The following is a 23174-nucleotide window of genomic DNA, read 5'->3' as shown; positions in this document are numbered from 1 at the left end:
TAACATAGAGCCCCTGCAATGTCACTACATTTAAGAGAAATTTCTGCAGAATTCCTGGATTGATGACTCTACAGTCAGATAAATCTACAGGTGAACCTGACAGCATTGGCTCCTTCAACGTAGTTCACCTGCAGTGCCACTACATTTAGAACAAAACTATCCTTCGAGCCGGAGTTGAACCAGCGACCTAAGGATTCCTGTTTTCATGACTCTACAGTCCTCCGCTCTACCAACTGAGCTATCGAAGGTGAAGACACAGACGTTGTTTCTTTCAACGTAGTCCAGCTACAGACCCACAACACTCAAGACAAAGTGAGTTGCAGAAAAGCATTGTCTTTCTAGCTGAACTTGAAGCTGCAAAATCAGAATTCTTGGATTGATGACTCTACAGTCAGGTAAATCTACAGGTGAACCTGACAGCATTGGCTCCTTTAACGTAGTTCACCTGCAGTGCCACTACATTTAGAACAAAAATTTCCTTCGAGCCAGAGTTGAACCAGCGACCTAAGGATTCCTGTTTTCATGACTCTACAGTCCTCCGCTCTACCAACTGAGCTATCGAAGGTGAAGACACAGACGTTGTTTCTTTCAACGTAGTCCGGCTACAGACCCACAACACTCAAGACAAAGTGAGTTGCAGAAAAGCATTGTCTTTCTAGCTGAACTTGAAGCTGCAAAATCAGAATTCTTGGATTGATGACTCTACAATCAGGTAAATCTACAGGTGAACCTGACAGCATTGGCTCCTTCAACGTAGTTCACCTGCAGTGCCACTACATTTAGAACAAAATTATGCTTCGGGCGGGAGTTGAACCAGCGACCTAATGATTCCTGTTTTTATGACTTTACAGTCCTCCGCTCTACCAACTGAGCTATCGAAGGTGAATGTACAGTTTTTGTTTTTTCAATGTAGTCCAAATACAGACCTAATACACTCGGGAGAAAATCAGCTGCAGAAAAACATTGTTTTTCTAGCTGAACTTGAATCTGCAAAATGAGAATTCCTGGATTGATGACTCTACAGTCAGATAAGTCTACAGGTGAACCTGACAGCATTGTCAGCACGCTGAGTGCCACTACATTTAGAACAAAACTATCCTTTGAGGCGGAGTTGAACAAGCGACCTTAGTATTCCTGTTTTTATGACTCTACAGTCCTCCGCTCTACCAACTGAGCTATCGAAGGTGAATGTACAGTTTTAGTTTTTTCAATGTAGTCCAAATACAGACCTAATACACTCGGGAGAAAATCAGCTGCAGAAAAACATTGTTTTTCTAGCTGAACTTGAATCTGCAAAATGAGAATTCCTGGATTGATGACTCTACAGTCAGGTAAATCTACAGGTCAACCTGACAGCATTGGCTCCTTCAACGTAGTTCACCTGCAGTGCCACTACATTTAGGACAAAATTATCCTTCTAGCCGGAGTTGAACCACTGACCTAAGGATTCCTGTTTTCATGACTCTACAGTCCTCCGCTCTACCAACTGAGCTATCGAAGGTGAAGACACAGACGTTGTTTCTTTCAACGTAGTCCGGCTACAGACCCACAACACTCAAGACAAAGTGAGTTGCAGAAAAGCATTGTCTTTCTAGCTGAACTTGAAGCTGCAAAATCAGAATTCTTGGATTGATGACTCTACAGTCAGGTAAATCTACAGGTCAACCTGATAGCATTGGCTCCTTCAACGTAGTTCACCTGCAGTGCCACTGCATTTAGGACAAAATGATCCTTCAAGCCGGAGTTGAACCAGCGACCTAAGGATTTCTGTTTTCATGACTCTACAGTCCTCCGCTCTAACAACTGAGCTATCGAAGGTGAATGTACAGCTTTAGTTTATTCAATGTAGTCTAAATACAGACCTAATACACTCGGGAGAAAATCATCTGCAGAAAAACATTGTTTTTCTAGCTGAACTTGAATCTGCAAAATGAGAATTCCTGGATTGATGACTCTACAGTCAGGTAAATCTACAGGTCAACCTGACAGCATTGTCAGCACGCGGAGTGCCACTACATTTAGAACAAAACTATCCTTCGAGGCGGAGTTGAACCAGCGATCTAAAGATTCCTGTTTTTATGACTCGACAGTCCTCCGCTCTACCAACTGAGCTATCGAAGGTGAAGACACAGAAGTTGTTTCTTTCAACGTAGTCCGGCTACAGACCCACAACACTCAAGACAAAGTGAGTTGCAGAAAAGCATTGTCTTTCTAGCTGAACTTGAAGCTGCAAAATCAGAATTCTTGGATTGATGACTCTACAGTCAGGTAAATCTAAAGGTGAACCTGACAGCATTGGCTCCTTTAACGTAGTTCACCTGCAGTGCCACTACGTTTAGGACAAAATTATCCTTCGAGCCGGAGTTGAACCAGCGACCTAAGGATTCCTGTTTTCATGACTCTACAGTCCTCCGCTCTACCAACTGAGCTATCGAAGGTGAAGACACAGACGTTGTTTCTTTCAACGTAGTCCGGCTACAGACCCACAACACTCAAACAAGGTGAGTTGCAGAAAAGCATTGTCTTTCTAGCTGAACTTGAAGCTGCAAAATCAGAATTCTTGGATTGATGACTCTACAGTCAGGTAAAACTACAGGTGAACCTGACAGCAGTGGCTCCTTCAACGTAGTTCACCTGCAGTGCCACTACATTTAGAACAAAACTATCCTTCGAGGCGGAGTTGAACCAGCGACCTAAGGATTCCTGTTTTTATGACTCTACAGTCTTCTGCTCTACCATTTGAGCTATCAAAGGTGAATGTACAGTTTTAGTTTTTTCAATGTAGTCCAAATACAGACCTAATACACTCGGGAGAAAATCAGCTGCAGAAAAACATTGTTTTTCTAGCTGAACTTGAATCTGGAAAGTGAGAATTCCTGGATTGATGACTCTACAGTCAGGTAAATCTACAGGTCAACCTGATAGCATTGGCTCCTTCAACGTAGTTCACCTGCAGTGCCACTACATTTAGGACAAAATTATCCTTCGAGCCGGTGTTGAACCTGCGACCTAAGGATTCCTGTTTTCATGACTCTACAGTCCTCCGCTCTACCAACTGAGCTATCGAAGGTGAAGACACAAATGTTGTTTCTTTCAACGTAGTCTGGCTACAGACCCACAACACTCAAGACAAAGTGAGTTGCAGAAAAGCATTGTCTTTCTAGCTGAACTTGAAGCTGCAAAATCAGAATTCTTGGATTGATGACTCTACAGTCAGGTAAATCTACAGGTGAATCTGACAGCATTGGCTCCTTTAACGTAGTTCACCTGCCGTGCCACTACATTTAGGACAAAATTATCCTTCGAGCCGGAGTTGAACCAGCGACCTAAGGATTCCTGTTTTCATGACTCTACAGTCCTCCGCTCTACCAACTGAGCTATCGAAGGTGAATGTACAGTTTTAGTTTTTTCAATGTAGTCCAAATACAGACCTAATACACTCGGGAGAAAATCATCTGCAGAAAAACATTGTTTTTCTAGCTGAACTTGAATCTGCAAAATGAGAATTCCTGGATTGATGACTCTACAGTCAGATAAGTCTACAGGTGAACCTGACAGCATGCTGAGTGCCACTACATTTAGAAGAAAACTATCCTTTGAGGCGGAGTTGAACAAGCGACCTAAGGATTCCTGTTTTTATGACTCTACAGTCCTCCGCTCTAACTGAGCTACCGAAGGTGAATGTAAAGTTTTAGTTTTTTCAATGTAGTCCAAATACAGACGTAATACACTCGGGAGAAAATCAGCTGCAGAAAAACATTGTTTTTCTAGCTGAACTTGAATCTGCAAAATGAGAATTCCTGGATTGATGACTCTACAGTCAGGTAAATCTACAGGTCAACCTGACAGCATTGGCTCCTTCAGCGTAGTTCACCTGCAGTGCCACTACATTTATAACAAATATATCCTCCGAGCCGGAGCTGAACCAGCGACCTAAGGATTCCTGTTTTTATGACTCTACAGTCCTCCGCTCTAACAACTGAGCTATCGAAGGTGAATGTACAGCTTTAGTTTTTTCAATGTAGTCCAAATACAGACCTAATACACTCGGGAGAAAATCAGCTGCAGAAAAACATTGTTTTTCTAGCTGAACTTGAATCTGGAAAGTGAGAATTCCTGGATTGATGACTCTACAGTCAGGTAAATCTACAGGTCAACCTGACAGCATTGGCTCCTTCAACGTAGTTCACCTGCAGTGCCACTACATTTAGGACAAAATTATCCTTCGAGCCGGAGTTGAACCAGCGACCTAAGGATTCCTGTTTTCATGACTCTACAGTCCTCCGCTCTACCAACTGAGCTATCGAAGGTGAATGTACAGTTTTAGTTTTTTCAATGTAGTCCAAATACAGACCTAATACACTCGGGAGAAAATCATCTGCAGAAAAACATTGTTTTTCTAGCTGAACTTGAATCTGCAAAATGAGAATTCCTGGATTGATGACTCTACAGTCAGATAAGTCTACAGGTGAACCTGACAGCATTGTCAGCACGCTGAGTGCCACTACATTTAGAACAAAACTATCCTTTGAGGCGGAGTTGAACAAGCGACCTAAGGATTCCTGTTTTTATGACTCTACAGTCCTCCGCTCTACCAACGGAGCTATCAAAGGTGAATGTACAGTTTTAGTTTTTTCAATGTAGTCCAAATTCAGACCTAATACACTCGGGAGAAAATCAGCTGCAGAAAAACATTGTTTTTCTTCAGACCTAATACACTCGGGAGAAAATCAGCTGCAGAAAAACATTGTTTTTCTAGCTGAACTTGAATCTGAAAAATGAGAATTCCTGGATTGATGACTCTACAGTCAGGTAAATCTACAGGTCAACCTGACAGCATTGGCTCCTTCAACGTAGTTCACCTGCAGTGCCACTACATTTAGGACAAAATGATCCTTCGAGCCGGAGTTGAACCAGCGACCTAAGGATTCCTGTTTTCATGACTCTACAGTCCTCCGCTCTACCAACTGAGCTATCGAAGGTGAAGACACAGACGTTGTTTCTTTCAACGTATTCTGGCTACAGACCCACAACACTCAAGACAAAGTGAGTTGCAGAAAAGCATTGTCTTTCTAGCTGAACTTGAAGCTGCAAAATCAGAATTCTTGGATTGATGACTCTACAGTCAGGTAAATATACAGGTGAATCTGACAGCATTGGCTCCTTTAACGTAGTTCACCTGCAGTGCCACTACATTTAGGACAAAATTATCCTTCGAGGCGGAGTTGAACCAGCGACCTAAGGATTCCTGTTTTTATGACTCTACAGTCCTCCGCTCTACCAACTGAGCTATCGAAGGTGAATGTACAGTTTTAGTTTTTTCAATGTAGTCCAAATACAGACCTAATACACTCGGGAGAAAATCATCTGCAGAAAAACATTGTTTTTCTAGCTGAACTTGAATCTGCAAAATGAGAATTCCTGGATTGATGACTCTACAGTCAGATAAGTCTACAGGTGAACCTGACAGCATGCTGAGTGCCACTACATTTAGAAGAAAACTATCCTTTGAGGCGGAGTTGAACAAGCGACCTAAGGATTCCTGTTTTTATGACTCTACAGTCCTCCGCTCTAACTGAGCTACCGAAGGTGAATGTAAAGTTTTAGTTTTTTCAATGTAGTCCAAATACAGAAGTAATACACTCGGGAGAAAATCAGCTGCAGAAAAACATTGTTTTTCTAGCTGAACTTGAATCTGGAAAGTGAGAATTCCTGGATTGATGACTCTACAGTCAGGTAAATCTACAGGTCAACCTGACAGCATTGGCTCCTTCAGCGTAGTTCACCTGCAGTGCCACTACATTTATAACAAATATATCCTCCGAGCCGGAGCTGAACCAGCGACCTAAGGATTCCTGTTTTTATGACTCTACAGTCCTCCGCTCTAACAACTGAGCTATCGAAGGTGAATGTACAGCTTTAGTTTTTTCAATGTAGTCCAAATACAGACCTAATACACTCGGGAGAAAATCAGCTGCAGAAAAACATTGTTTTTCTAGCTGAACTTGAATCTGGAAAGTGAGAATTCCTGGATTGATGACTCTACAGTCAGGTAAATCTACAGGTCAACCTGACAGCATTGGCTCCTTCAACGTAGTTCACCTGCAGTGCCACTACATTTAGGACAAAATTATCCTTCGAGCCGGAGTTGAACCAGCGACCTAAGGATTCCTGTTTTCATGACTCTACAGTCCTCCGCTCTACCAACTGAGCTATCGAAGGTGAAGACACAGACATTGTTTCTTTCAACGTAGTCTGGCTACAGACCCACAACACTCAAGACAAAGTGAGTTGCAGAAAAGCATTGTCTTTCTAGCTGAACTTGAAGCTGCAAAATCAGAATTCTTGGATTGATGACTCTACAGTCAGGTAAATCTACAGGTGAATCTGACAGCATTGGCTCCTTTAACGTAGTTCACCTGCAGTGCCACTACATTTAGGACAAAATTATCCTTCGAGCAGGAGTTGAACCAGCGACCTAAGGATTCCTGTTTTTATGACTTTACAGTCCTCCGCTCTACCAACAGAGCTATCGAAGGTGAATGTACAGTTTTAGTTTTTTCAATGTAGTCCAATACGTACCTAATACACTCGGGAGAAAATCAGCTGCAGAAAAACATTGTTTTTCTAGCTGAACTTGAATCTGCAAAATGAGAATTCCTGGATTGATGACTCTACAGTCAGGTAAATCTACAGGTCAACCTGACAGCATTGGCTCCTTCAACGTAGTTCACCTGCAGTGCCACTACATTTAGAACAAAAATATCCTCTGAGCCGGAGTTGAACCAGCGACCTAAGGATTCCTGTTTTTATGACTCTACAGTCGTCCGCTCTAACAACTGAGCTATCGAAGGTGAATGTACAGTTTTAGTTTTTTCAATGTAGTCCAAATACAGACCTAATACACTCGGGAGAAAATCAGCTGCAGAAAAACATTGTTTTTCTAGCTGAACTTGAATCTGGAAAGTGAGAATTCCTGGATTGATGACTCTACAGTCAGGTAAATCTACAGGTCAACCTGACAGCATTGGCTCCTTCAACGTAGTTCACCTGCAGTGCCACTACATTTAGGACAAAATTATCCTTCGAGCCGGAGTTGAACCAGCGACCTAAGGATTCCTGTTTTCATGACTCTACAGTCCTCCGCTCTACCAACTGAGCTATCGAAGGTGAATGTACAGTTTTAGTTTTTTCAATGTAGTCCAAATACAGACCTAATACACTCGGGAGAAAATCATCTGCAGAAAAACATTGTTTTTCTAGCTGAACTTGAATCTGCAAAATGAGAATTCCTGGATTGATGACTCTACAGTCAGATAAGTCTACAGGTGAACCTGACAGCATTGTCAGCACGCTGAGTGCCACTACATTTAGAACAAAACTATCCTTTGAGGCGGAGTTGAACAAGCGACCTAAGGATTCCTGTTTTATGACTCTACAGTCCTCCGCTCTAACCAACGGAGCTATCAAAGGTGAATGTACAGTTTTAGTTTTTTCAATGTAGTCCCAAATTCAGAACTAATACACTCGGGAGAAAATCAGCTGCAGAAAAAACATTGTTTTTCTTCAGACCTAATACACTCGGGAGAAAAATCAGCTGCAGAAAAACATTGTTTTTCTAGCTGAACTTGAATCTGAAAATGAGAAATTCCTGGATTGATGACTCTACAGTCAGGTAAATCTACAGGTCAACCTGACAGCATTGGCTCCTTCAACGTAGTTCACCTGCAGTGCCACTACATTTAGGACAAAATGATCCTTCGAGCCGGAGTTGAACCAGCGACCTAAGGATTCCTGTTTTCATGACTCTACAGTCCTCCGCTCTACCAACTGAGCTATCGAAGGTGAAGACACAGACGTTGTTTCTTTCAACGTATTCTGGCTACAGACCCACAACACTCAAGACAAAGTGAGTTGCAGAAAAGCATTGTCTTTCTAGCTGAACTTGAAGCTGCAAAATCAGAATTCTTGGATTGATGACTCTACAGTCAGGTAAATATACAGGTGAATCTGACAGCATTGGCTCCTTTAACGTAGTTCACCTGCAGTGCCACTACATTTAGGACAAAATTATCCTTCGAGGCGGAGTTGAACCAGCGACCTAAGGATTCCTGTTTTTATGACTCTACAGTCCTCCGCTCTAACAACTGAGCTATCGAAGGTGAATGTACAGTTTTAGTTTTTTCAATGTAGTCCAAATACAGACCTAATACACTCGGGAGAAAATCAGCTGCAGAAAAACATTGTTTTTCTAGCTGAACTTGAATCTGCAAAATGAGAATTCCTGGATTGATGACTCTACAGTCAGGTAAATCTACAGGTCAACCTGACAGCATTGGCTCCTTTACCGTAGTTCACCTGCAGTGCCACTACATTTAGGACAAAATTATCCTTCGAGCCGGAGTTGGACCAGCGATCTAAGGATTCCTGTTTTCATGACTCTACAGTCCTCCGCTCTACCAACTGAGCTATCGAAGGTGAATGTACAGTTTTAGTTTTTTCAATCTAGTCCAAATACAGACCTAATACACTCGGGAGAAAATCAGCTGCAGAAAAACATTGTTTTTCTAGCTGAACTTGAATCTGCAAAATGAGAATTCCTGGATTGATGACTCTACAGTCAGGTAAATCTACAGGTCAACCTGACAGCATTGGCTCCTTCAACGTAGTTCACATGCAGTGCCACTACATTTAGGACAAAATGATCCTTCGAGCCGTAGTTGAACCAGCGACCTAAGGATTCCTGTTTTCATGACTCTACAGTCCTCCGCTCTAACAACTGAGCTATCGAAGGTGAATGTACAGTTTTAGTTTTTTCAATGTAGTCCAAATACAGACCTAATACACTCGGGAGAAAATCAGCTGCAGAAAAACATTGTTTTTCTAGCTGAACTTGAATCTGCAAAATGAGAATTCCTGGATTGATGACTCTACAGTCAGGTAAATCTACAGGTCAACCTGACAGCATTGGCTCCTTTACCGTAGTTCACCTGCAGTGCCACTACATTTAGGACAAAATTATCCTTCGAGCCGGAGTTGGACCAGCGATCTAAGGATTCCTGTTTTCATGACTCTACAGTCCTCCGCTCTACCAACTGAGCTATCGAAGGTGAATGTACAGTTTTAGTTTTTTCAATCTAGTCCAAATACAGACCTAATACACTCGGGAGAAAATCAGCTGCAGAAAAACATTGTTTTTCTAGCTGAACTTGAATCTGCAAAATGAGAATTCCTGGATTGATGACTCTACAGTCAGGTAAATCTACAGGTCAACCTGACAGCATTGGCTCCTTCAACGTAGTTCACCTGCAGTGCCACTACATTTAGGACAAAATGATCCTTCGAGCCGTAGTTGAACCAGCGACCTAAGGATTCCTGTTTTCATGACTCTACAGTCCTCCGCTCTACCAACTGAGCTATCGAAGGTGAAGACACAGACGTTGTTTCTTTCAACGTAGTCTGGCTACAGACCCACAACACTCAAGACAAAGTGAGTTGCAGAAAAGCATTGTCTTTCTAGCTGAACTTGAAGCTGCAAAATCAGAATTCTTGGATTGATGACTCTACAGTCAGGTAAATATACAGGTGAGTCTGACAGCATTGGCTCCTTTAACGTAGTTCACCTGCAGTGCCACTACATTTAGGACAAAATTATCCTTCGAGCCGGAGTTGAACCAGCGACCTAAGGATTCCTGTTTTCATGACTCTACAGTCCTCCGCTCTACCAACTGAGCTATCGAAGGTGAATGTACAGTTTTAGTTTTTTCAATGTAGTCCAAATACAGACCTAATACACTCAGGAGAAAATCATCTGCAGAAAAGCATTGTCTTTCTAGCTGAACTGTAGAGTCATGACTCTACAGTCAGATAAGTCTACAGGTGAACCTGACAGCATGCTGAGTGCCACTACATTTAGAACAAAACTATCCTTTGAGGCGGAGTTGAACAAGCGACCTAAGGATTCCTGTTTTTATGACTCTACAGTCCTCCGCTCTACCAACGGAGCTATCAAAGGTGAATGTACAGTTTTAGTTTTTTCAATGTAGTCCAAATTCAGACCTAATACACTCGGGAGAAAATCAGCTGCAGAAAAACATTGTTTTTCTTCAGACCTAATACACTCGGGAGAAAATCAGCTGCAGAAAAACATTGTTTTTCTAGCTGAACTTGAATCTGGAAAGTGAGAATTCCTGGATTGATGACTCTACAGTCAGGTAAATCTACAGGTCAACCTGACAGCATTGGCTCCTTCAACGTAGTTCACCTGCAGTGCCACTACATTTAGGACAAAATTATCCTTCGAGCCGGAGTTGAACCAGCGACCTAAGGATTCCTGTTTTCATGACTGTACAGTCCTCCGCTCTACCAACTGAGCTATCGAAGGTGAAGACACAGACGTTGTTTCTTTCAACGTAGTCTGGCTACAGACCCACAACACTCAAGACAAAGTGAGTTGCAGAAAAGCATTGTCTTTCTAGCTGAACTTGAAGCTGCAAAATCAGAATTCTTGGATTGATGACTCTACAGTCAGGTAAATATACAGGTGAATCTGACAGCATTGGCTCCTTTAACGTAGTTCACCTGCAGTGCCACTACATTTAGGACAAAATTATCCTTCGAGCCGGAGTTGAACCAGCGACCTAAGGATTCCTGTTTTCATGACTCTACAGTCCTCCGCTCTACCAACTGAGCTATCGAAGGTGAATGTACAGTTTTAGTTTTTTCAATGTAGTCCAAATACAGACCTAATACACTCGGGAGAAAATCATCTGCAGAAAAGCATTGTCTTTCTAGCTGAACTGTAGAGTCATGACTCTACAGTCAGATAAGTCTACAGGTGAACCTGACAGCATGCTGAGTGCCACTACATTTAGAACAAAACTATCCTTTGAGGCGGAGTTGAACAAGCGACCTAAGGATTCCTGTTTTTATGACTCTACAGTCCTCCGCTCTACCAACGGAGCTATCAAAGGTGAATGTACAGTTTTAGTTTTTTCAATGTAGTCCAAATTCAGACCTAATACACTCGGGAGAAAATCAGCTGCAGAAAAACATTGTTTTTCTTCAGATCTAATACACTCGGGAAAAAATCAGCTGCAGAAAAACATTGTTTTTCTAGCTGAACTTGAATCTGGAAAGTGAGAATTCCTGGATTGATGACTCTACAGTCAGGTAAATCTACAGGTCAACCTGACAGCATTGGCTCCTTCAACGTAGTTCACCTGCAGTGCCACTACATTTAGGACAAAATTATCCTTCGAGCCGGAGTTGAACCAGCGACCTAAGGATTCCTGTTTTCATGACTCTACAGTCCTCCACTCTACCAACTGAGCTATCGAAGGTGAAGACACAGACGTTGTTTCTTTCAACGTAGTCCGGCTACAGACCCACAACACTCAAGACAAAGTGAGTTGCAGAAAAGCATTGTCTTTCTAGCTGAACTTGAAGCTGCAAAATCAGAATTCTTGGATTGATGACTCTACAGTCAGGTAAATATACAGGTGAATCTGACAGCATTGGCTCCTTCAACGTAGTTCACCTGCAGTGCCACTACATTTAGGACAAAATTATCCTTCGAGGCGGAGTTGAACCAGCGACCTAAGGATTCCTGTTTTTATGACTCTACAGTCCTCCGCTCTAACAACTGAGCTATCGAAGGTGAATGTACAGTTTTAGTTTTTTCAATGTAGTCCAAATACAGACCTAATACACTCGGGAGAAAATCAGCTGCAGAAAAACATTGTTTTCTAGCTGAACTTGAATCTGCAAAATGAGAATTCCTGGATTGATGACTCTACAGTCAGGTAAATCTACAGGTCAACCTGACAGCATTGGCTCCTTCAACGTAGTTCACCTGCAGTGCCACTACATTTAGGACAAAATTATCCTTCGAGCCGGAGTTGAACCAGCGACCTAAGGATTCCTGTTTTCATGACTCTACAGTCCTCCGCTCTACCAACTGAGCTATCGAAGGTGAAGACACAGACGTTGTTTCTTTCAACGTAGTCCGGCTACAGACCCACAACACTCAAACAAAGTGAGTTGCAGAAAAGCATTGTCTTTCTAGCTGAACTTGAAGCTGCAAAATCAGAATTCTTGGATTGATGACTCTACAGTCAGGTAAATCTACAGGTGAACCTGACAGCATTGGCTCCTTTACCGTAGTTCACCTGCAGTGCCACTACATTTAGGACAAAATTATCCTTCGAGCCGGAGTTGAACCAGCGACCTAAGGATTCCTGTTTTCATGACTCTACAGTCCTCCGCTCTACCAACTGAGCTATCGAAGGTGAACGTACAGTTTTAGTTTTTTCAATCTAGTCCAAATACAGACCTAATACACTCGGGAGAAAATCAGCTGCAGAAAAACATTGTTTTTCTAGCTGAACTTGAATCTGGAAAGTGAGAATTCCTGGATTGATGACTCTACAGTCAGGTAAATCTACAGGTCAACCTGACAGCATTGGCTCCTTCAACGTAGTTCACCTGCAGTGCCACTACATTTAGGACAAAATTATCCTTCGAGCCGGAGTTGAACCAGCGACCTAGGGATTCCTGTTTTCATGACTCTACAGTCCTCCGCTCTACCAACTGAGCTATCGAAGGTGAATGTACAGTTTTAGTTTTTTCAATGTAGTCCAAATACAGACCTAATACACTCGGGAGAAAATCATCTGCAGAAAAACATTGTTTTTCTAGCTGAACTTGACCTCCGCTGCAAAATGAGAATTCCTGGATTGATGACTCTACAGTCAGATAAGTCTACAGGTGAACCTGACAGCATTGTCAGCACGCTGAGTGCCACTACATTTAGAACAAAACTATCCTTTGAGGCGGAGTTGAACAAGCGACCTAAGGATTCCTGTTTTTATGACTCTACAGTCCTCCGCTCTACCAACGGAGCTATCAAAGGTGAATGTACAGTTTTAGTTTTTTCAATGTAGTCCAAATTCAGACCTAATACACTCGGGAGAAAATCAGCTGCAGAAAAACATTGTTTTTCTAGCTGAACTTGAATCTGAAAAATGAGAATTCCTGGATTGATGACTCTACAGTCAGATAAGTCTACAGGTGAACCTGACAGCATTGGCTCCTTTAACGTAGTTCACCTGCAGTGCCACTACATTTAGGACAAAATGATCCTTCGAGCCGGAGTTGAACCAGCGACCTAAGGATTCCTGTTTTCATGACTCTACAGTCCTCCGCTCTACCAACTGAGCTATCGAAGGGAGTGAAGACACAGACGTTGTTTCTTTCAACGTAGTCTGGCTACAGACCCACCACACTCAAACAAGGTGAGTTGCAGAAAAGCATTGTCTTTCTAGCTGAACTTGAAGCTGCAAAATCAGAATTCTTGGATTGATGACTCTACAGTCAGGTAAATATACAGGTGAATCTGACAGCATTGGCTCCTTTAACGTAGTTCACCTGCAGTGCCACTACATTTAGGACAAATTATCCCTCGAGGCAGAGTTGAACCAGCGACCTAAGGATTCCTGTTTTATGACTTACAGTCCTCCGCTCTACAACTGAGCTATCGAAGGTGAACGACCATTTGTTTTTCAAGTAGTCCTACAGACCAAACACTCAAAAAACAGCTTGCAGAAAAGCATGTTCTTTCTAGCTGAACTTGAATCTGCAAAATGAGAATTCTGGATTGATGACTCTACAGTCAGGTAAATCTACAGGTCAACCTGACAGCATTGGCTCCTTACGTAGTTCACCTGCAGTGCCACTACATTTGAGGACAAAAATATCCTTGAGCCGGAGTTGAACCGCGACTAAGGATTCCTGTTTTCATGACTTACAGTCCTCCGCTCTACCAACTGAGCTATCGAAGGTGAATGTACAGTTAGTTTTTCAATGTAGTGCCAAATACAGACCTAATACACTCGGGAGGAAATCAGCTTGCAGAAAAAGCATTGTTTTCTATGCTGAACTTGAACTGCAAAATGAGAGATCTGGATGATGACTCTACAGTCAGCTAATAAGGTGAACTGACAGCATTGTCAGCACGCTGAGTGCCACTACATTTAGAACAAAACTATCCTTTGAGGCGGAGTTGAACAAGCGACCTAAGGATTCCTGTTTTTATGACTCTACAGTCCTCCGCTCTACCAACGGAGCTATCAAAGGTGAATGTACAGTTTAGTTTTTTCAATGGTAGTCCAAATTTCAGACCTAATGCACTCGGGAGAAAATCAGCTGCAAAAAACATTGTTTTTCTTCAGACCTAATACACTCGGGAGAAAATCAGCTGCAGAAAAACATTGTTTTTCTAGCTGAACTTGAATCTGAAAAATGAGAATTCCTGGATTGATGACTCTACAGTCAGATAAGTCTACAGGTGAACCTGACAGCATTGGCTCCTTCAACGTAGTTCACCTGCAGTGCCACTACATTTAGGACAAAATGATCCTTCGAGCCGGAGTTGAACCAGCAACTTAAGGATTCCTGTTTTCATGACTCTACAGTCCTCCGCTCTACCAACTGAGCTATCGAAGGTGAAGACACAGACGTTGTTTCTTTCAACGTAGTCTGGCTACAGACCCACAACACTCAAGACAAAGTGAGTTGCAGAAAAGCATTGTCTTTCTAGCTGAACTTGAAGCTGCAAAATCAGAATTCTTGGATTGATGACTCTACAGTCAGGTAAATATACAGGTGAATCTGACAGCATTGGCTCCTTTAACGTAGTTCACCTGCAGTGCCACTACATTTAGGACAAAATATCCTCGAGCAGGAGTTGAAAACCAGCGACCTAAGGATTCCTGTTTTATGACTCTACAGTCCTCCGCTCTAACAACTGAGCTATCGAAGGTGAATGTACAGTTTTAGTTTTTTCAATGTAGTCCAAATACAGACCTAATACACTCGGGAGAAAATCAGCTGCAGAAAAACATTGTTTTTCTAGCTGAACTTGAATCTGCAAAATGAGAATTCCTGGATTGATGACTCTACAGTCAGGTAAATCTACAGGTCAACCTGACAGCATTGGCTCCTTTACCGTAGTTCACCTGCAGTGCCACTACATTTAGGACAAAATTATCCTTCGAGCCGGAGTTGAACCAGCGACCTAAGGATTCCTGTTTTTATGACTCTACAGTCCTCCGCTCTACCACTGAGCTATCGAGGTGAATGTACAGTTTTAGTTTTTTCAATGTAGTCCAAATACAGACCTAATACACTCGGGAGAAAATCAGCTGCAGAAAAACATTGTTTTCTAGCTGAACTTGAATCTGCAAAATGAGAATTCCTGGATTGATGACTCTACAGTCAGGTAAATCTACAGGTCAACCTGACAGCATTGGCTCCTTCAACGTAGTTCACCTGCAGTGCCACTACATTTAGGACAAAATTATCCTTCGAGCCGGAGTTGAACCAGCGACCTAAGGATTCCTGTTTTCATGACTCTACAGTCCTCCGCTCTACCAACTGAGCTATCGAAGGTGAAGACACAGACGTTGTTTCTTTCAACGTAGTCCGGCTACAGACCCAACATACACTCAGACAAGGTGAGTTGCAGAAAAAGCATTGTCTTTCTAGCTGAACTTGAAGCTGCAAAATCAGAATTCTTGGATTGATGGCTTACAGTCAGGAAATCTACAGGTGAACTGACAGCATTGGCTCCTTTAACGTAGTTCACTGCAGTGCCACTACATTTAGGACAAAATATCCTTCGAGCCGGAGTTGAACCAGCGACCTAAGGATTCTGTTTCGACTACAGCTCCCTTACAACTGAGATCAGGTGAGACAGTTAGTTTTTCACGGATCCAAATACAGACCTAAATACACTAGGGAGAAAATCAGCTTGCAGAAAACATTGTGTTTTCTAGAACTGTGAATCTGCAAATAGAAGTATGACCTATACAGTCAGAGATAATATACAGGTCAACCTGACAGCATTGGAACGTGAGTTGTGCCACTACATTTAGGACAAAATATCCTTGAGCGCGGAGTTGAACAGCGACCTAGGATTCCTGTTTATGACTCACAGTCCTCCGCTCTACCAACTGAGCTATCAAGGTGACGACAGTGTAGTTTTTCAATGTAGTCCATCAGACCAAACACAAGACACTCAGACAAATGAGCTTGCAGAAAAGCATACGTCTTCTAGCTGAACTTGAAGCTGCAAAATCAGAATTCTTGGATTGAATGACTCTACAGTCAGGTAAATCCTACAGGTGCAACCTGACAGCATTGGCCTCCTTTAACGTAGTTCACCTGCAGTGCCCACTACATTTAGGAACAAATTATCCTTCGAGGCCGGAGTTGAACCAGCGACCTAAGGATTCCTGTTTTCATGACTCTACAGTCCTCCGCTCTAACCAACTGAGCTATCGAAGGTGAAGACACGACTTTGTTTCTTTCAACGTAGTCCCGGCTACAGACCCACATACACTCAGAGACAAAGTGAGTTGCAGAAAAGCATTGTCTTTTCTAGCTGAACTTGAAGCTGCAAAATCAGAATTCTGGATTGATGACTCTACAGTCAGGTAATCTACAGGTGAACCTGACAGCATTGGCTCCTTTACACGTAGTTCACCTGCAGTGCCACTACATTTAGGACAAATTATCCTTCGAGCCGGAGTTGAACCAGCGACCTAAGGTCTGTATGACTACAGTCTCCGCTCTACCAACGAGCTATAGGTGTGAAGATCAGTTGTTTTTTCAAGTGTCCTACAGACCCCTATACACGGCAGAAAAGAGCTGCAGAAAACATTGTTTTCTAGCTGAACTTGAAGCTGCAAAAGAGAATTCCTGGATTGATGACTCTACAGTCAGGTAAATCTACAGGTCAACCTGACAGCATTGGCTCTTAACGTAGTTCACTGCAGTGCCACTACATTTAGGACAAAATTATCCTTCGAGCCGGAGTGAACCAGCGACCTAAGGATTCGTTTCATGACTCTACAGTCCTCCGCTCTACCAACTGAGCTATCGAGGTGAAGACACAGATAGTGTTTTCAACGTAGTCGGCTACAGACCCACAAACAATCAAGACAAAGTGCGTTGCAGAAAAAGCATTGTCTTTCTAGCTGAACTTGAAGCTGCAAAATCGAATTCTGGATTGATGACTCTACAGTCAGGTAAATATACAGGTGAATCTGACAGCTTGCTCCTTTAACGTAGTTTCACCTGCAGTGCCACTACATTTAGGACAAAAATTATCCTTCGAGGCGGAGTTGAACCAGCGACCTAAGGATTCCTGTTTTCATGAGCTCTACAGTCCCTCCGCTCTACAACTGAGCTATCGAAGGTGAAGACACAAGACGTTGTTTCTTTCAACGTAGTCCGGGCTACAGACCCACACACTCAAGACAAGTGAGTTGCAGAAAAGCAATTGTCTTTCTAGCTGAACTTGAAGCTGCAAAATCAGAATTCTTGGATTGATGACTCTACAGTCAGGTAAATCTACAGGTGAACCTGACAGCATTGGCTCCTTAACCGTAGTTCACCCTGCAGTGCCACTACATTTAGGACAAAATTATCCTTCGAGCCGGAGTTGAACCAGCGACCTAAGGATTCCTGTTTTCAGGACTCTACAGTCCCTCCGCTCTACCAACTGAGCTATCGAAGGTGAAGTATCACAGACGTTGTTTCTTTCAACGTAGTCCCGGCTACAGACCACAACCTCAGAAAAGTGGAGTGGAAGAAAAGATTGTTTCTAGCTGAACTTGAACTGCAAAATAGAATTCTGGATGATGACTCTACAGTCAGGTAAATACAGGTGAACTGACAGCATTGGCTCCTTCAACGTAGTCACTGCAGTGCCACTACATTTAGGACAAAATTATCTCGAGCGCGGAGTTGAACCAGGACCTAAGGATTCCTGTTTTATGACTCTACAGTCCTCCGCTCTACACAACTGAGCTATCGAAGGTGAAGACAGTTAGTTTTTTCAACGTAGTCGGTCAAATACAGACCAAACACTCGGAGAAATAGTGCAGAAAAACATTGTTTTCTAGCTGTGACTGAAGCTGCAAAATAGAATTCTTGGATTGATGACTTACAGTCAGGTAAATCTACAGGTAACCTGACAGCATGCGCTCACGTAGTTCACTGCAGTGCCACTACATTTAGGACAAAATTATCTTCGAGCCGGAGTTGAACCAGCGACCTAAGGATTCCTGGTTTCAAATGACTCCTACAGTCCTCAAGCTCTACCAACTGAGCTATCGAAGGTGAATGTACAGACTTTAGTTTCTTTCAACGTTAGTCGGCTACAGAACCGACACTATACACTCTGGAGAAAAAGTGAGCTGCAGAAAAAAGCAATTGTCTTTCTAGCTGAACTTGAAGCTGCAAAAATGAGAATTCTTGGATTGATGACTTCTAACAGTCAGTACAACTCTACAGGTGAACCTGACAGCATTGTCAGCCTAATACCGTAGTTCACCCTGCAGACTGCCATTCTACATTTAGGAACAAAATATCCTTCGACGGCCGGAGCTTGGAAACCAGGCGAATCTAAGGAATTCCTGTTTTCATGACTTACCAGTCCTCCAGCTCATAAACCAACTGAGCTATCGAAGGTGAATGTACAGTTTTAGTTTTTTCAATAGTAGTCCAAATACAGACCTAATACACCTCGGGAGAAAATCAGCTGCAGAAAAACATTGTCTTTAGTCTTAGCTGAACTGGAAGCTGGCAAAATCAGAATTCCTGGATTGAATGACTCTACAGTCAGGTAATCTACAGGTCAACCTGACAGCATTGGCTCCTTCAACGTAGTTCACCTGCAGTGCCACTACATTTAGGACAAAATGATCCTTCGAAGCCGGAGTTGAACCAGCGACCTAAGAATTCCTGTTTTCATGACTCTACAGTCCTCCGCTCTACCAACTGAGCTATCGAACGTGAAGACACAGACGTTGTTTCTTTCAACGTAGTCTGGCTACAGACCCACAACACTCAAGACAAAGTGAGTTGCAGAAAAGCATTGTCTTTCTAGCTGAACTTGAAGCTGCAAAATCAGAATTCTTGGATTGATGACTCTACAGTCAGGTAAATATACAGGTGAATCTGACAGCATTGGCTCCTTCAACGTAGTTCACCTGCAGTGCCACTACATTTAGGACAAAATTATCCTTCGAGGCGGAGTTGAACCAGCGACCTAAGGATTCCTGTTTTCATGACTCTACAGTCCTCCGCTCTACCAACTGAGCTATCGAAGGTGAACGTACAGTTTTAGTTTTTTCAATCTAGTCCAAATACAGACCTAATACACTCGGGAGAAAATCAGCTGCAGAAAAACATTGTTTTTCTAGCTGAACTTGAATCTGGAAAGTGAGAATTCCTGGATTGATGACTCTACAGTCAGGTAAATCTACAGGTCAACCTGACAGCATTGGCTCCTTCAACGTAGTTCACCTGCAGTGCCACTACATTTAGGACAAAATTATCCTTCGAGCCGGAGTTGAACCAGCGACCTAAGGATTCCTGTTTTCATGACTCTACAGTCCTCCACTCTACCAACTGAGCTATCGAAGGTGAAGACACAGACGTTGTTTCTTTCAACGTAGTCCGGCTACAGACCCACAACACTCAAGACAAAGTGAGTTGCAGAAAAGCATTGTCTTTCTAGGTGAACTTGAAGCTGCAAAATCAGAATTCTTGGATTGATGACTCTACAGTCAGGTAAATCTACAGGTGAACCTGACAGCATTGGCTCCTTTACCGTAGTTCACCTGGCAGTGCCACTACATTTAGGACAAAATTATCCTTCGAGCGCGAGTTGGAACCAGCGATCCTAAGGATTCCTGTTTTTATGACTCTACAGTCCTCCGCTCTACAACTGAGCTATCGAAGGTGAATGTACAGTTTTAGTTTTTTCAATGTAGTCAAATAACAGACCTAATACACTCGGGAGAAAATCAGCTGCAGAAAAACATTGTTTTTCTAGCTGAACTTGAATCTGCAAAATTGAGAATTCCTGGATTGATGACTCTACAGTCAGGTAAATCTACAGGTCAACCTGACAGCATTGGCTCCTTCAACGTAGTTCACCTGCAGTGCCACTACATTTAGGACAAAATATCCTTCGAGCCGGAGTTGAACCAGCGACCTAAGGATTCCTGTTTTCATGACTCTACAGTCCTCCGCTCTACCAACTGAGCTATCGAAGGTGAAGACACAGACGTTGTTTCTTTCAACGTAGTCCGGCTACAGACCCACACACTCAAGACAAAGTGAGTTGCAGAAAAGCATTGTCTTTCTAGCTGAACTTGAAGCTGCAAAATCAGAATTCTTGGATTGATGACTCTACAGTCAGGTAAATATACAGGTGAAATGACAGCATTGGCTCCTTAACGGAGTTCACCTGCAGTGCCCATACATTTAGGACAAAATTCCTTCGAGCCGGAGGTTGAACAGCGACCTAAGGATTCCTGTTTCATGACTTACGTCCTCCGCTCTACCAACTGAGCTATCGACGGTGAAGACACAGACGTTGTCTTAACGTGTCGGCTACAGACCCACACACTCAAACAAGTGAGTTGCAGAAAAGCAATTGTCTTTCTAGCTGAACTTGAAGCTGCAAAATCAGAATTCTGGATTGATGACTCTACAGTCAGGTAAATCACAGGTAACCGACAGCATTGGCTCCTTTACGTAGTTCACCTGCAGTGCCACTACATTTAGGACAAAATATCCTCGAGCCGGAGTGAACAGCGACCTAAGGATTCCTGTTTTCATGACTCTACAGTCCTCCGCTCTACCATGAGCTATCGAAGGTGAAGTAACAGACGTTGTTTCAACGTAGTCCATACAGACCAAAACACTCAAGCAAATGAATTGCAGAAAAAGCATTGTCTTTGCTAGTCTGAACTTGGAAGCTGCAAAATCAGAATTCTTGGATTGATGACTCTACAGTCAGGTAAGTATACAGGTGAATCTGACAGCATTGTCTCCTTCACACGTAGTTCACCTGCAGTGCCACTACATTTAGACAAAAATTATCCTTCGAGGCGAGTTGAACCAGCGACCTAAGGATTCCTGTTTTTATGACTCTACAGTCCTCCTCTCTAACAACTGAGCTATCGAAGGTGATGTACAGTTTTAGTTTTTTCAATGTAGTCCAAATACAGACCTAATACAACCTCGGGAGAAAATCAGCTGCAGAAAAACATTGTTTTTCTAGCTGAACTTGAATCTGCAAAATAGAGAATTCCTGGATTGATGACTCTACAGTCAGTAATCTACAGGTCAACCTGACAGCATGGCTCCTTCAACGTAGTTCACCTGCAGTAGGCCACTACATTTAGGACAAATGATCCTTCGAGCCGGAGTTGAACCAGCGACCTAAGGATTCCTGTTTTCATGACTCTACAGTCCTCCAGCTTCTACCAACTGAGCTATCGAAGGTGAATGACACAGCCGTTGTTTCTTTCAATGTAGTCCGGCTACAGACCCACAACACTCAAACAAAGTGAGTTGCAGAAAAGCATTGTCTTTCTAGCTGAACTTGAAGCTGCAAAATCAGAATTCTTGGATTGATGACTCTACAGTCAGGTAAATCTACAGGTGAATCTGACAGCATTGGCTCCTTTAACGTAGTTCACCTGCAGTGCCACTACATTTAGGAACAAAATTATCCTTCGAGCCGGAGTTGAACCAAGCGACCTAAGGATTCCTGTTTTTCATGACTCTACAGTCCCTCCGCTCCTACCAACTGAGCTATCGAAGGTGAACGTACAGTTTTAGTTTTTTCAATCTAGTCCAAACTACAGACCTAATACACTCGGGAGAAATCAGCTGCAGAAAAACATTGTTTTTCTAGCTGAACTTGAATCTGCAAATGAGAATTCCTGGATTGATGACTCTACAGTCAGGTAAATCTACAGGTCAACCTGACAGCATTGGCTCCTTCAACGTAGTTCACCTGCAGTGCACTACATTTAGGACAAAATTATCCTTCGAGCCGGAGTTGAACCAAGCGACCTAAGGATTCCTGTTTTCATACTCTACAGTCCTCCAGCTCTACCAACTGAGCTATCGAAGGTGAAGACACAGACGTTGTTTCTTTCAACGTAGTCCGGCTACAGACCCACAACACTCAAACAAGGTGAGTTGCAGAAAGCATTGTCTTTCTAGCTGAACTTGAAGCTGCAAATCAGAATTCTTGGATTGATGACTCTACAGTCAGGTAAATATACAGGTGAAATCTGACAGCATTGGCTCCTTTAACGTAGTTCACCTGCAGTGCCACTACATTTAGGACAAAATTATCCTTCGAGCCGGAGTTGAACCAGCGACCTAAGGATTCCTGTTTTTATGACTCTACAGTCCTCCGCTCTAACAACTGAGCTATCGAAGGTGAATGTACATTTTAAGTTTTTTCAATGTAGTCCAAATACAGACCTAATACACTCGGAGAAAATCAGCTGCAGAAAAAACATTGTTTTTCTAGCTGAACGTGAATCTGCAAAATGAGAATTCCTGGATTGATGACTCTACATCAGGTAATCTACAGGTCACCTGACAGCAATTGGCTCCTTTACCGTAGTTCACCTGCAGTGCCACTACATTTAGGACAAAATTATCCTTCGAGCCGGAGTTGACCAGCGATCTAAGGATTCCTGTTTTCATGACTCTACAGTCCTCCGCTCTACCACCTGAGCTATCGAAGGTGAATGTACAGTTTAGTTTTTTCAATGTAGTCCCATACAGACCTAATACACTCGGAGAAAGTCAGCTGCAGAAAAACATTGTTTTCTAGCTGAACTTGAATCTGCAAAATGAGAATTCTGGATTGATGACTCTACAGTCAGGATAAGTCTACAGTGAACCTGACAGCATTGTCTTAGCGACGCTGAGTGCCACTACATTTAGAACAAAACTATCCTTTGAGGCGGAGTTGAACAGCGACCTAAGGATCCTGTTTTATGACTCTACAGTCCTCCGCTCTACAACGAGCTATCAAAGGGAATGTACAGTTTAGTTTTTCAATGTAGTCCAATTCAGACCTACATACACTCGGGGAAGAAAATCAGCTGCAGAAAACATTGTTTTCAGCTCTCAAAAAGAAACCGAAAACATTTTTTAGTGAACTGAAGCTGAAAACAGAATTCTGGATTGATGACTCTACAGTCAGGTTAATCTACAGGGAACCTGACAGCATTGGCTCCTTAAAGTAGTCACTGCTGTGCACTACATTAGGACAAAATATCCTT

The 23174-nt window shown here is 42.7% G+C and overlaps 41 non-coding genes across 41 annotated transcripts; all 41 read right to left on the bottom strand.

The window, feature by feature from the left end:
- Nucleotides 1-159: 159 nt before the first annotated feature.
- On the bottom strand, nucleotides 160-248 carry trnay-gua (transfer RNA tyrosine (anticodon GUA)). Its single transcript is given in 2 exon segments — nucleotides 160-195; nucleotides 212-248. It is a non-coding gene; the product is annotated as a tRNA-Tyr (tRNA).
- Nucleotides 249-476: 228 nt separating this feature from the next.
- trnay-gua (transfer RNA tyrosine (anticodon GUA)) lies at nucleotides 477-565 on the bottom strand. Its single transcript is given in 2 exon segments — nucleotides 477-512; nucleotides 529-565. It is a non-coding gene; the product is annotated as a tRNA-Tyr (tRNA).
- Nucleotides 566-1729: 1164 nt separating this feature from the next.
- Nucleotides 1730-1818, bottom strand: trnay-gua (transfer RNA tyrosine (anticodon GUA)). Its single transcript is given in 2 exon segments — nucleotides 1730-1765; nucleotides 1782-1818. It is a non-coding gene; the product is annotated as a tRNA-Tyr (tRNA).
- Nucleotides 1819-2349: 531 nt separating this feature from the next.
- Nucleotides 2350-2438, bottom strand: trnay-gua (transfer RNA tyrosine (anticodon GUA)). The gene is given in 2 exon segments: nucleotides 2350-2385; nucleotides 2402-2438. It is a non-coding gene; the product is annotated as a tRNA-Tyr (tRNA).
- Nucleotides 2439-2981: 543 nt separating this feature from the next.
- On the bottom strand, nucleotides 2982-3070 carry trnay-gua (transfer RNA tyrosine (anticodon GUA)). Its single transcript is given in 2 exon segments — nucleotides 2982-3017; nucleotides 3034-3070. It is a non-coding gene; the product is annotated as a tRNA-Tyr (tRNA).
- Nucleotides 3071-3298: 228 nt separating this feature from the next.
- Nucleotides 3299-3387, bottom strand: trnay-gua (transfer RNA tyrosine (anticodon GUA)). The gene is given in 2 exon segments: nucleotides 3299-3334; nucleotides 3351-3387. It is a non-coding gene; the product is annotated as a tRNA-Tyr (tRNA).
- A 518-nt stretch (nucleotides 3388-3905) lies between these two features.
- Nucleotides 3906-3994, bottom strand: trnay-gua (transfer RNA tyrosine (anticodon GUA)). The gene is given in 2 exon segments: nucleotides 3906-3941; nucleotides 3958-3994. It is a non-coding gene; the product is annotated as a tRNA-Tyr (tRNA).
- Nucleotides 3995-4221: 227 nt separating this feature from the next.
- trnay-gua (transfer RNA tyrosine (anticodon GUA)) lies at nucleotides 4222-4310 on the bottom strand. Its single transcript is given in 2 exon segments — nucleotides 4222-4257; nucleotides 4274-4310. It is a non-coding gene; the product is annotated as a tRNA-Tyr (tRNA).
- Nucleotides 4311-4893: 583 nt separating this feature from the next.
- Nucleotides 4894-4982, bottom strand: trnay-gua (transfer RNA tyrosine (anticodon GUA)). Its single transcript is given in 2 exon segments — nucleotides 4894-4929; nucleotides 4946-4982. It is a non-coding gene; the product is annotated as a tRNA-Tyr (tRNA).
- A 228-nt stretch (nucleotides 4983-5210) lies between these two features.
- On the bottom strand, nucleotides 5211-5299 carry trnay-gua (transfer RNA tyrosine (anticodon GUA)). Its single transcript is given in 2 exon segments — nucleotides 5211-5246; nucleotides 5263-5299. It is a non-coding gene; the product is annotated as a tRNA-Tyr (tRNA).
- Nucleotides 5300-5817: 518 nt separating this feature from the next.
- Nucleotides 5818-5906, bottom strand: trnay-gua (transfer RNA tyrosine (anticodon GUA)). Its single transcript is given in 2 exon segments — nucleotides 5818-5853; nucleotides 5870-5906. It is a non-coding gene; the product is annotated as a tRNA-Tyr (tRNA).
- A 227-nt stretch (nucleotides 5907-6133) lies between these two features.
- Nucleotides 6134-6222, bottom strand: trnay-gua (transfer RNA tyrosine (anticodon GUA)). Its single transcript is given in 2 exon segments — nucleotides 6134-6169; nucleotides 6186-6222. It is a non-coding gene; the product is annotated as a tRNA-Tyr (tRNA).
- A 228-nt stretch (nucleotides 6223-6450) lies between these two features.
- Nucleotides 6451-6539, bottom strand: trnay-gua (transfer RNA tyrosine (anticodon GUA)). The gene is given in 2 exon segments: nucleotides 6451-6486; nucleotides 6503-6539. It is a non-coding gene; the product is annotated as a tRNA-Tyr (tRNA).
- A 542-nt stretch (nucleotides 6540-7081) lies between these two features.
- Nucleotides 7082-7170, bottom strand: trnay-gua (transfer RNA tyrosine (anticodon GUA)). The gene is given in 2 exon segments: nucleotides 7082-7117; nucleotides 7134-7170. It is a non-coding gene; the product is annotated as a tRNA-Tyr (tRNA).
- Nucleotides 7171-7756: 586 nt separating this feature from the next.
- Nucleotides 7757-7845, bottom strand: trnay-gua (transfer RNA tyrosine (anticodon GUA)). The gene is given in 2 exon segments: nucleotides 7757-7792; nucleotides 7809-7845. It is a non-coding gene; the product is annotated as a tRNA-Tyr (tRNA).
- A 228-nt stretch (nucleotides 7846-8073) lies between these two features.
- On the bottom strand, nucleotides 8074-8162 carry trnay-gua (transfer RNA tyrosine (anticodon GUA)). The gene is given in 2 exon segments: nucleotides 8074-8109; nucleotides 8126-8162. It is a non-coding gene; the product is annotated as a tRNA-Tyr (tRNA).
- Nucleotides 8163-8389: 227 nt separating this feature from the next.
- On the bottom strand, nucleotides 8390-8478 carry trnay-gua (transfer RNA tyrosine (anticodon GUA)). The gene is given in 2 exon segments: nucleotides 8390-8425; nucleotides 8442-8478. It is a non-coding gene; the product is annotated as a tRNA-Tyr (tRNA).
- Nucleotides 8479-8705: 227 nt separating this feature from the next.
- On the bottom strand, nucleotides 8706-8794 carry trnay-gua (transfer RNA tyrosine (anticodon GUA)). Its single transcript is given in 2 exon segments — nucleotides 8706-8741; nucleotides 8758-8794. It is a non-coding gene; the product is annotated as a tRNA-Tyr (tRNA).
- Nucleotides 8795-9021: 227 nt separating this feature from the next.
- On the bottom strand, nucleotides 9022-9110 carry trnay-gua (transfer RNA tyrosine (anticodon GUA)). Its single transcript is given in 2 exon segments — nucleotides 9022-9057; nucleotides 9074-9110. It is a non-coding gene; the product is annotated as a tRNA-Tyr (tRNA).
- A 227-nt stretch (nucleotides 9111-9337) lies between these two features.
- trnay-gua (transfer RNA tyrosine (anticodon GUA)) lies at nucleotides 9338-9426 on the bottom strand. Its single transcript is given in 2 exon segments — nucleotides 9338-9373; nucleotides 9390-9426. It is a non-coding gene; the product is annotated as a tRNA-Tyr (tRNA).
- Nucleotides 9427-9654: 228 nt separating this feature from the next.
- trnay-gua (transfer RNA tyrosine (anticodon GUA)) lies at nucleotides 9655-9743 on the bottom strand. The gene is given in 2 exon segments: nucleotides 9655-9690; nucleotides 9707-9743. It is a non-coding gene; the product is annotated as a tRNA-Tyr (tRNA).
- Nucleotides 9744-10295: 552 nt separating this feature from the next.
- Nucleotides 10296-10384, bottom strand: trnay-gua (transfer RNA tyrosine (anticodon GUA)). Its single transcript is given in 2 exon segments — nucleotides 10296-10331; nucleotides 10348-10384. It is a non-coding gene; the product is annotated as a tRNA-Tyr (tRNA).
- Nucleotides 10385-10612: 228 nt separating this feature from the next.
- On the bottom strand, nucleotides 10613-10701 carry trnay-gua (transfer RNA tyrosine (anticodon GUA)). Its single transcript is given in 2 exon segments — nucleotides 10613-10648; nucleotides 10665-10701. It is a non-coding gene; the product is annotated as a tRNA-Tyr (tRNA).
- Nucleotides 10702-11253: 552 nt separating this feature from the next.
- trnay-gua (transfer RNA tyrosine (anticodon GUA)) lies at nucleotides 11254-11342 on the bottom strand. Its single transcript is given in 2 exon segments — nucleotides 11254-11289; nucleotides 11306-11342. It is a non-coding gene; the product is annotated as a tRNA-Tyr (tRNA).
- A 543-nt stretch (nucleotides 11343-11885) lies between these two features.
- Nucleotides 11886-11974, bottom strand: trnay-gua (transfer RNA tyrosine (anticodon GUA)). The gene is given in 2 exon segments: nucleotides 11886-11921; nucleotides 11938-11974. It is a non-coding gene; the product is annotated as a tRNA-Tyr (tRNA).
- Nucleotides 11975-12201: 227 nt separating this feature from the next.
- On the bottom strand, nucleotides 12202-12290 carry trnay-gua (transfer RNA tyrosine (anticodon GUA)). The gene is given in 2 exon segments: nucleotides 12202-12237; nucleotides 12254-12290. It is a non-coding gene; the product is annotated as a tRNA-Tyr (tRNA).
- Nucleotides 12291-12517: 227 nt separating this feature from the next.
- On the bottom strand, nucleotides 12518-12606 carry trnay-gua (transfer RNA tyrosine (anticodon GUA)). The gene is given in 2 exon segments: nucleotides 12518-12553; nucleotides 12570-12606. It is a non-coding gene; the product is annotated as a tRNA-Tyr (tRNA).
- Nucleotides 12607-13140: 534 nt separating this feature from the next.
- On the bottom strand, nucleotides 13141-13229 carry trnay-gua (transfer RNA tyrosine (anticodon GUA)). Its single transcript is given in 2 exon segments — nucleotides 13141-13176; nucleotides 13193-13229. It is a non-coding gene; the product is annotated as a tRNA-Tyr (tRNA).
- Nucleotides 13230-14416: 1187 nt separating this feature from the next.
- Nucleotides 14417-14505, bottom strand: trnay-gua (transfer RNA tyrosine (anticodon GUA)). Its single transcript is given in 2 exon segments — nucleotides 14417-14452; nucleotides 14469-14505. It is a non-coding gene; the product is annotated as a tRNA-Tyr (tRNA).
- A 543-nt stretch (nucleotides 14506-15048) lies between these two features.
- On the bottom strand, nucleotides 15049-15135 carry trnay-gua (transfer RNA tyrosine (anticodon GUA)). Its single transcript is given in 2 exon segments — nucleotides 15049-15084; nucleotides 15101-15135. It is a non-coding gene; the product is annotated as a tRNA-Tyr (tRNA).
- A 226-nt stretch (nucleotides 15136-15361) lies between these two features.
- trnay-gua (transfer RNA tyrosine (anticodon GUA)) lies at nucleotides 15362-15450 on the bottom strand. The gene is given in 2 exon segments: nucleotides 15362-15397; nucleotides 15414-15450. It is a non-coding gene; the product is annotated as a tRNA-Tyr (tRNA).
- An 806-nt stretch (nucleotides 15451-16256) lies between these two features.
- trnay-gua (transfer RNA tyrosine (anticodon GUA)) lies at nucleotides 16257-16347 on the bottom strand. Its single transcript is given in 2 exon segments — nucleotides 16257-16293; nucleotides 16310-16347. It is a non-coding gene; the product is annotated as a tRNA-Tyr (tRNA).
- Nucleotides 16348-17491: 1144 nt separating this feature from the next.
- On the bottom strand, nucleotides 17492-17581 carry trnay-gua (transfer RNA tyrosine (anticodon GUA)). The gene is given in 2 exon segments: nucleotides 17492-17527; nucleotides 17544-17581. It is a non-coding gene; the product is annotated as a tRNA-Tyr (tRNA).
- Nucleotides 17582-18093: 512 nt separating this feature from the next.
- Nucleotides 18094-18186, bottom strand: trnay-gua (transfer RNA tyrosine (anticodon GUA)). The gene is given in 2 exon segments: nucleotides 18094-18129; nucleotides 18149-18186. It is a non-coding gene; the product is annotated as a tRNA-Tyr (tRNA).
- Nucleotides 18187-18771: 585 nt separating this feature from the next.
- trnay-gua (transfer RNA tyrosine (anticodon GUA)) lies at nucleotides 18772-18861 on the bottom strand. Its single transcript is given in 2 exon segments — nucleotides 18772-18808; nucleotides 18825-18861. It is a non-coding gene; the product is annotated as a tRNA-Tyr (tRNA).
- A 228-nt stretch (nucleotides 18862-19089) lies between these two features.
- On the bottom strand, nucleotides 19090-19178 carry trnay-gua (transfer RNA tyrosine (anticodon GUA)). The gene is given in 2 exon segments: nucleotides 19090-19125; nucleotides 19142-19178. It is a non-coding gene; the product is annotated as a tRNA-Tyr (tRNA).
- Nucleotides 19179-19405: 227 nt separating this feature from the next.
- On the bottom strand, nucleotides 19406-19494 carry trnay-gua (transfer RNA tyrosine (anticodon GUA)). Its single transcript is given in 2 exon segments — nucleotides 19406-19441; nucleotides 19458-19494. It is a non-coding gene; the product is annotated as a tRNA-Tyr (tRNA).
- Nucleotides 19495-20040: 546 nt separating this feature from the next.
- Nucleotides 20041-20129, bottom strand: trnay-gua (transfer RNA tyrosine (anticodon GUA)). The gene is given in 2 exon segments: nucleotides 20041-20076; nucleotides 20093-20129. It is a non-coding gene; the product is annotated as a tRNA-Tyr (tRNA).
- Nucleotides 20130-21275: 1146 nt separating this feature from the next.
- On the bottom strand, nucleotides 21276-21366 carry trnay-gua (transfer RNA tyrosine (anticodon GUA)). Its single transcript is given in 2 exon segments — nucleotides 21276-21311; nucleotides 21328-21366. It is a non-coding gene; the product is annotated as a tRNA-Tyr (tRNA).
- A 547-nt stretch (nucleotides 21367-21913) lies between these two features.
- Nucleotides 21914-22003, bottom strand: trnay-gua (transfer RNA tyrosine (anticodon GUA)). Its single transcript is given in 2 exon segments — nucleotides 21914-21950; nucleotides 21966-22003. It is a non-coding gene; the product is annotated as a tRNA-Tyr (tRNA).
- A 226-nt stretch (nucleotides 22004-22229) lies between these two features.
- trnay-gua (transfer RNA tyrosine (anticodon GUA)) lies at nucleotides 22230-22318 on the bottom strand. The gene is given in 2 exon segments: nucleotides 22230-22265; nucleotides 22282-22318. It is a non-coding gene; the product is annotated as a tRNA-Tyr (tRNA).
- Nucleotides 22319-23174: the final 856 nt, after the last annotated feature.

Source organism: Betta splendens, chromosome 14 (assembly GCF_900634795.4).
Source record: "Betta splendens chromosome 14, fBetSpl5.4, whole genome shotgun sequence".
Classification (NCBI taxonomy): domain Eukaryota; kingdom Metazoa; phylum Chordata; class Actinopteri; order Anabantiformes; family Osphronemidae; genus Betta; species Betta splendens.
The sequence above is the reverse complement of the archived record's forward strand: the minus strand, read 5'-3'. Positions and strand labels throughout refer to the sequence as shown.